Genomic DNA, 6357 nt, shown 5'->3' on the forward strand with positions numbered 1-6357 from the left:
GCTTCACATAAATATTGAACAATAGGGGAGAGAGGACCGACCCCTGAGGCACCCCACAAGTTAGGGGCCTAGGAGTCGACCTCTGTCCCCCTGCCAATACAGACTGCGTACGGTCGGTGAGGAAGGAGGAGAACCACTGCATAACAGTGCCTCCCACTCCTAACTCACCGAGACGCCGCAGCACGATACCGTGGTCCACAGTATCAAAAGCCGCTGAGAGGTCCAAAAGCACAAGGACAGAGGAATAACCCCTGTCCCGGGCCCTCATTCATGTCCTCCGAATTGCCTAACTCCACCAACTGGGAGAGGTTGGATTTCTCCAGAGGTCAGGACACTTGTGTCGCATCTCAACCAACTGGAAAGAGGATATTAAAGTAGGGTTTCCACCAACATGTAACTTGATTAAGGAACTTTTGGCCTTACAGATAATTCTGGCTCTCTTATAAGCTCTAGCCAGTGTTACTATATTTTAGGATAATGGGAAGAAACCTTCAGCATTTCAGGAGGCTACAACTTTAAGCAGTGGAACTTCTGTCTTACAGGACACCCTTCATTTGCCTTTATTCCATGCATCTAATGAAATACTACTGCATAGCAATTTATCTACAAAGATCAGAATCATGCAAATGGTGGTATTGAGGGATCTTTGGTGCTCTCCAAGCTTGGTTGTTTTCTTGCAGACGTTTCATTACCCAAACTAGGTAACATCATCTAGCACTGATGGCGTTACTTAGTTTGGGTAATGAAATGTCTGCAAGAAAACAGCCAAATTTGGAGAGCACTGAAGACCGCTCGTTTCAACCCCCAGCTACAAATATTCTCCTTTAATGGTAAGCCATAGCATTCCCTGACACTATGGAAGCAAAGGTTGGACTTTGATGAAGCAAAAATAGGGAAGGGTATTGACCCCTTTGAACGTTGGTGTTGGAGAAGATTCCCGACAGTACCATGAACAGTCAAGAATACAAACCAATGGATCAGAAAAGAAATCAACCAGAGTTCTCATTTGAGGCACAGGTTCAAATTATCCTACTTCAGATACATTATGCGAAGATCTCGCTCCCTGAAGAAGACTCCAATGCTGGAAAAAGTGGAAGGAAAGAAAAGAGGGTGACCAGCAACAAGATTGTTCCAGTTAAGAGTAGTGAGAGCTGAAGACTCATTAGACTCATTAGGGACAGATCATCATGGAGAAAACCTCAATGGTTACTAAGAGTCAACAATGACTTGATGGTGCGTAATCATGACAATCAATTTACAACTGTTCACTTAGTGACTGTTCGAAGTTACAACAGCACTGAAAAAAGTGATCACACTGTTGCAGCATCCCCATGGTCATGTGATCAAAATTCAGACACTTGCCGTCTGGCACGCAGCCAGATTTACTTAACAACCATGTTACTGACTTAACAACTGGGGCAAGAAAGGTTCTAAATGGGGCAAAACTCACTTAACACTTGTCTTGCTTAGCAATGGAAATCTTGGGCTCAATTGTGGTCGTTAAGTCAAGGACTACCAGTATGTGGCAACATTATATGTTAGTCTTTCAGGTGTCACAAGATGCTCTTATTAGAGCAAAGTTGTTTTCCTTCTTCACAGTCTCGCCCATGTGTGTAGTCTCCCCCAACCTTTATAGCAAGTGAATTGTAAAAATAAAAACAAACAGGAAAGTGGTTGCTTGATCCAAAGCCAAAAATGACCCAGTCTGTAAAAATAGAAACTTGATACAGCGCAAAGGAACTATCTCGTGGGTATGTCTGCATTACATCTACGAACAGATATGTGAACAGAGACAGAAAAAATATTTGGTGATAGTATTTTTTTAAAATCCCATCTTCCTTTATTCCTCATTGCTTGTAGCATATAATTGTAAACATCTTTTGGGAGGGTTGTGGGGAGGGTGGGGAACTGCCCTCAAAGCCCTCTTGAAAAGTCCTTAACAACACTGTTACATGGAAAATTAAAAAGATTAGGAATCTCTCCAAAGGAGATTTTAAACATGTTTGCCCAGCATTCCCTTTCTGTACGAAAGAACCATCCTTCCCTTAACAGAAGAGCATAGTTTAATCTCAGAAGTCTTGCCTGGAGTGAAGGTGGCTGTGTATACACATATATACACACACACATAGCAACCACACATTTTGTCTGTTTTACGTGTGTGTGTGTGTGTGTCTCTTTTAAAATGCTAAAAATGCAAATCCTGGGCATTCTGTTAACCAAATAAGAAAGAAAAACGAACACCAGGATATAATAAACCAGACTGTTTAATATAAACAAGCCTGTGGTTAAAAAGAGTCACTAAGCTTTCATCAGGCCAAACTACCGACGTCATCAGAGTTGGAGTAAAAGGAGATCAGGAAGGCAGCTCATATAACCTCCTGCCTCTGCGCCCGGCTCCTTGAGCGCGTCATTGGCCCGTTGATTGTATTAATCCGTACCGCACAGAGTTGTTCCGCATCAGGCAAACTGTCCTTGGCTCCGCTAGTTGTTTTACGATCAAGTGCTCTTTTAGAGCGTGTGCAAGCACTTGGAGGGCGGCTGTCAACCGGTCCCTGCGCCCAGTCTCCCTCCCTCCCAGGGCCATTATCCTCCCCCACCCCCAAGGCCGTTGTCTCCCCCGTAATTCCTCTGCCCCAGTCTTGCAAAAAGCAGCTGTTCTGGCATTCCTGCTCTGCGTCTTCCCCCTCCTTCCAGATCGCCTCTTCCCCTCCGTCCCCAGCTTAGGGCCGTTTGGTCCATCATCTCCGCCCATGGGAGTCGTGGTCGCCTCACCTGTAGAGCCATCGTCCCAATTATGCAAGATGCTGTCCCATTGTTTCGGTCTCTGGTTTTTCCCTTTAACCAGGTCATCGTCCTCCTTAGGGATCGTGCCCATCTCATCCATCATTCTACTGCCCCAATCTTGCGAAGGAAGAGTTGAGTGTCTTCTCAGCAGACCGTGGCGCTGTCTTTCCCATCCCCTAAGAGTCTGATAAGCCGGCAAAAGATCTATATGCCGGTTGATGGAATTTTCATCAGAGAGCCAGGCTTCCTTGAGTAGGCGGCCACCCTTGGTAGTCTCACGAGCTATAACACGGGTCGGCAACCCGCGGCTCCGGAGCCGCATGCGGCTCTTTCAGCCGTCTCCTGCGGCTCCCTGTCCTCAGCCACCATGTGCAGTCCGGAAAAAAAAAAGTAGGACTAAAAAAATTCAACCAATCAATTCAAACTTCGTGAGAAGTTTGAATTGATTGGTTGAACTTCTTTGGTTTGTGGGACTGCCCACAAACCTCTTTCCTTCTTTGGACTGCACGTGGTGGCAGCAGAGGAAGAGCCAGAAGGATTGTTGGAAAGGCGGCAGAATCTGGGTAAGGAGCCAGTCTCGGGATGCCTCTTCCCTGCCCGGTGGGTCTTCCCTCGCCCTGCTGTGCTGCCGCCTCTGCCTGTTAGTTGGAGGGGGGTCGCCTTGGGTCTCGGTAGCTTCCCCACTCCGCCCGTGCCTTTCGGCCGTCTCGTGAGTTGAGAGATTCCCCCGCGGCCCTTTGCCGCGGCCCTTTGCCGCCCGGCCCCACCTCGGCCCGGGCAGCCGCGGCCCTTTGCCGTCCTCCCCTTGCCGCCGCTGCCGCGGGGCTCTCCACCGCCCAGCCCCATCAGTGGCACCTTCCTCGGCCTGGGCAGCCACGCCCGTTCGCCCCCCGGTCCCACCTCGTCGGGGTGCGGAACTGGGCTGCGGATGCCTGCCCAACCGGGTGGAGAGCCTGCGCCTCCCCTTCTCCTGCAGCCGGGGAAAGAGGGCCGGCACCGAGCCTGTCGTGGAGGACTTTTTAGGCCCCGGATACCCCCCTCCCCCCAGGGCCAGGCACTGCAGCTCCGCAGCAGGAGGGAACCCTCCGGACCTTCGGTTTTCCCGGCTTGCCAACGAGACTTGCAAACTCAGCTCCTGCCAGGGAAGCAGCACCTTTTGGGACGGGCTCTGAGCAGTTGCATGCTTCGGGGAAGGAGCTTCCTTGGCAGGAGCCGAGTTTGCAAGCCTCGTTGGCAAGCCGGGAAAACCGAAGGTCCGGAGGGTTCCCTCCTGCTTTCGGGGTTTTGCTCGCCTGCCCACCCGGGTGGAGAGCCTGCACCTCCCCTTCTCCTACGGCCGGGGAAAGAGGGCTGGCCCCGTGCCTGTCCTGGAGGACTTTTTAGGCCCCGGATACCCCCCCACCCCTTCCCCTGTCAGCCCAGGGCCAGGCACTGCAGCTCCGCATCAGGAGGGAACCCTCCGGACCTTCGGTTTTCCCGGCTTGCCAACGAGGCTTGCAAACTCGGCTCCTGCCAGGGAAGCTCCTTCCCCGAAGCATGCAATTGCTCAGAGCCCGTCCCAAAAGGTGCTGCTTCCCTGGCAGGAGCCGGGTTTGCAAGCCTCATTGGCAAGCCGAGAAAACCGAAGGTCCGGAGGGTTCCTGGGCTGACGGGGGAGGGGGAGGGGGTATCCGGGGCCTAAAAAGTCCTCCAGGACAGGCTCTGTTGAAGCAGAATTCAAATCACAGGCATTGAGGAGTTTTAAATATTCAAACCAAGAAATCAGACTCCGTGAAATCAGCGAGACTTCCCCCGCGTCGTATGCATAACGTTGCCCCTCAACCCTCACTGAAGCCACTGAGCAAATGAGGGAGTCCGTCGTTGGCAACATTACAAGCCGATGCTGAGGCTTCAAGTCAGTTGCGCCCATTTAACCCACACATAACTGCCGCCCAGGATCAGCTCCTTAAGCTGAGAATTGCCCTAAAAGTCGGTTAAATTTAAAACATTTAAAACTGTTAACGAAGCCCCCTAAGCATTCTACGGGTGGGAGGATCCCTCGCGCTCGGCTGTTAACCGGCTCTTTTGTGGGAGGGGTCGCGCAGGGACCGTTGATTGGGTGAAGCGAGCGGGGGCGATTCCATGGGAGAGAAGAGGCAGGGCATTATCTCCACGGTTACGGGGGAACACAAATCACAGCGGAGCTTTCATCTCGTGCTGTTGCCAAAGTGAAGCGGCGAAACCCCGCTTGGCCTCATCCTGCAGTAAAGTCTTCCCTGGGCGGCCCTTCACTGGCAATACCCGTGAAAATGATTTCATCGAACTCATTTGTGCCGCCCCTCGCGTCTTAGTCAAGATTGTCAAGAGGGGATGAAGTACTACTCTGTGATTGTTGGGGAGGGAAGTGTCATTCATTTACCATATTTTTACTTCGCTTTTTGGTCAGTGCACTCAATTCAGAATCAAGCCCCGTTATGTGTGTGTGCATGCGCGCGCGCATGCGCACATTTTGTGGCTCCCAGGTTTTTTTTGTGTGAGGGAAACGGGTCCAAGTGGCTCTTTCACCGTTTTAGGTTGCCGACCCGAGCTGTAACCTCTGCGTTAGCTAGATCAAACATGTGGCCAAAGCCCATATGTCCAGCTTTGGCGGTAGAATGATGGATGAGATGGGCACGATCCCTAAGGAGGACGATGGCTGGGCAGATTTTGCATGGTATTTCATAGACTCCTTGGTTTTCTAGCTGGATCCTGTCTTTGGGGTTTCTTAAGATGTTGACTATTTTTTGGTCGGTGCCAAAGGCTGTCTTGATATTGTGTTTGTGGAGAATTTTGATGATTTTATCTGTGGTGCCTTTGATGTAGGGGAGGAGGGCGATGTCGTACTGTTCTATGTCTTGGCTCTTGGGGACTTCGTCGAAACGTCGCCAAGACACTTCCAATTTTACGCGGGAGAGAACCCGAATGACCAAAGACCTACATACAAACACCCGTGAAAACCTCAGAAAACATATATATATATATATATATATGTGTGTGTGTGTGTGTTTTATCATTGACACAAATGAGGTCTCTTGTTTTATCATTTCTGTACACGACACTACACTGGGCAGTGCTAGGAGGAAACAGATGCAGTCACTTGCCTTTTTTAACTAAAAACAGAGAATAATATAATTGTAACAATTAAACTAAACCCCTAGCTTTGCCATCAGATGTAAAGTCCCTTTCGGCCAAGTGTGGAAATAAAATGAGTGAGCAACCCGTTTGATTTAATTTGGCATTCTATAGACAGAAGAGTCCTGATGTTTACTGATCTCAAAAGAAAGGATTTTTCCATTCAGGGTGTCCAAGACTTTGAGGCTTCCTCGAGAGGGGCATGTAAAGTCATAGTGGTTTATTGGGGTAGGGATGAGCCCAGAAAACCTGGATATCACATCCACTTTTGTAGCTGGTTTGCCTGTCCCAACTCCAGAGTCAGTGGATGAAATGAGAAAGGGTTAAACTGTGTGCAATCATCTGCTGAAAAATCTATTTGTGTGTGACTGAGCTTAGGCACTGAGATTTGCCTAAAGAGCTCCTCGGTCATCCATATCCAAG

The sequence above is a fragment of the Protobothrops mucrosquamatus genome, unplaced genomic scaffold (genome assembly GCF_001527695.2).
Source record: "Protobothrops mucrosquamatus isolate PMUCROS unplaced genomic scaffold, P.Mucros_1.0 scaffold2485, whole genome shotgun sequence".
Taxonomy (NCBI): domain Eukaryota; kingdom Metazoa; phylum Chordata; class Lepidosauria; order Squamata; family Viperidae; genus Protobothrops; species Protobothrops mucrosquamatus.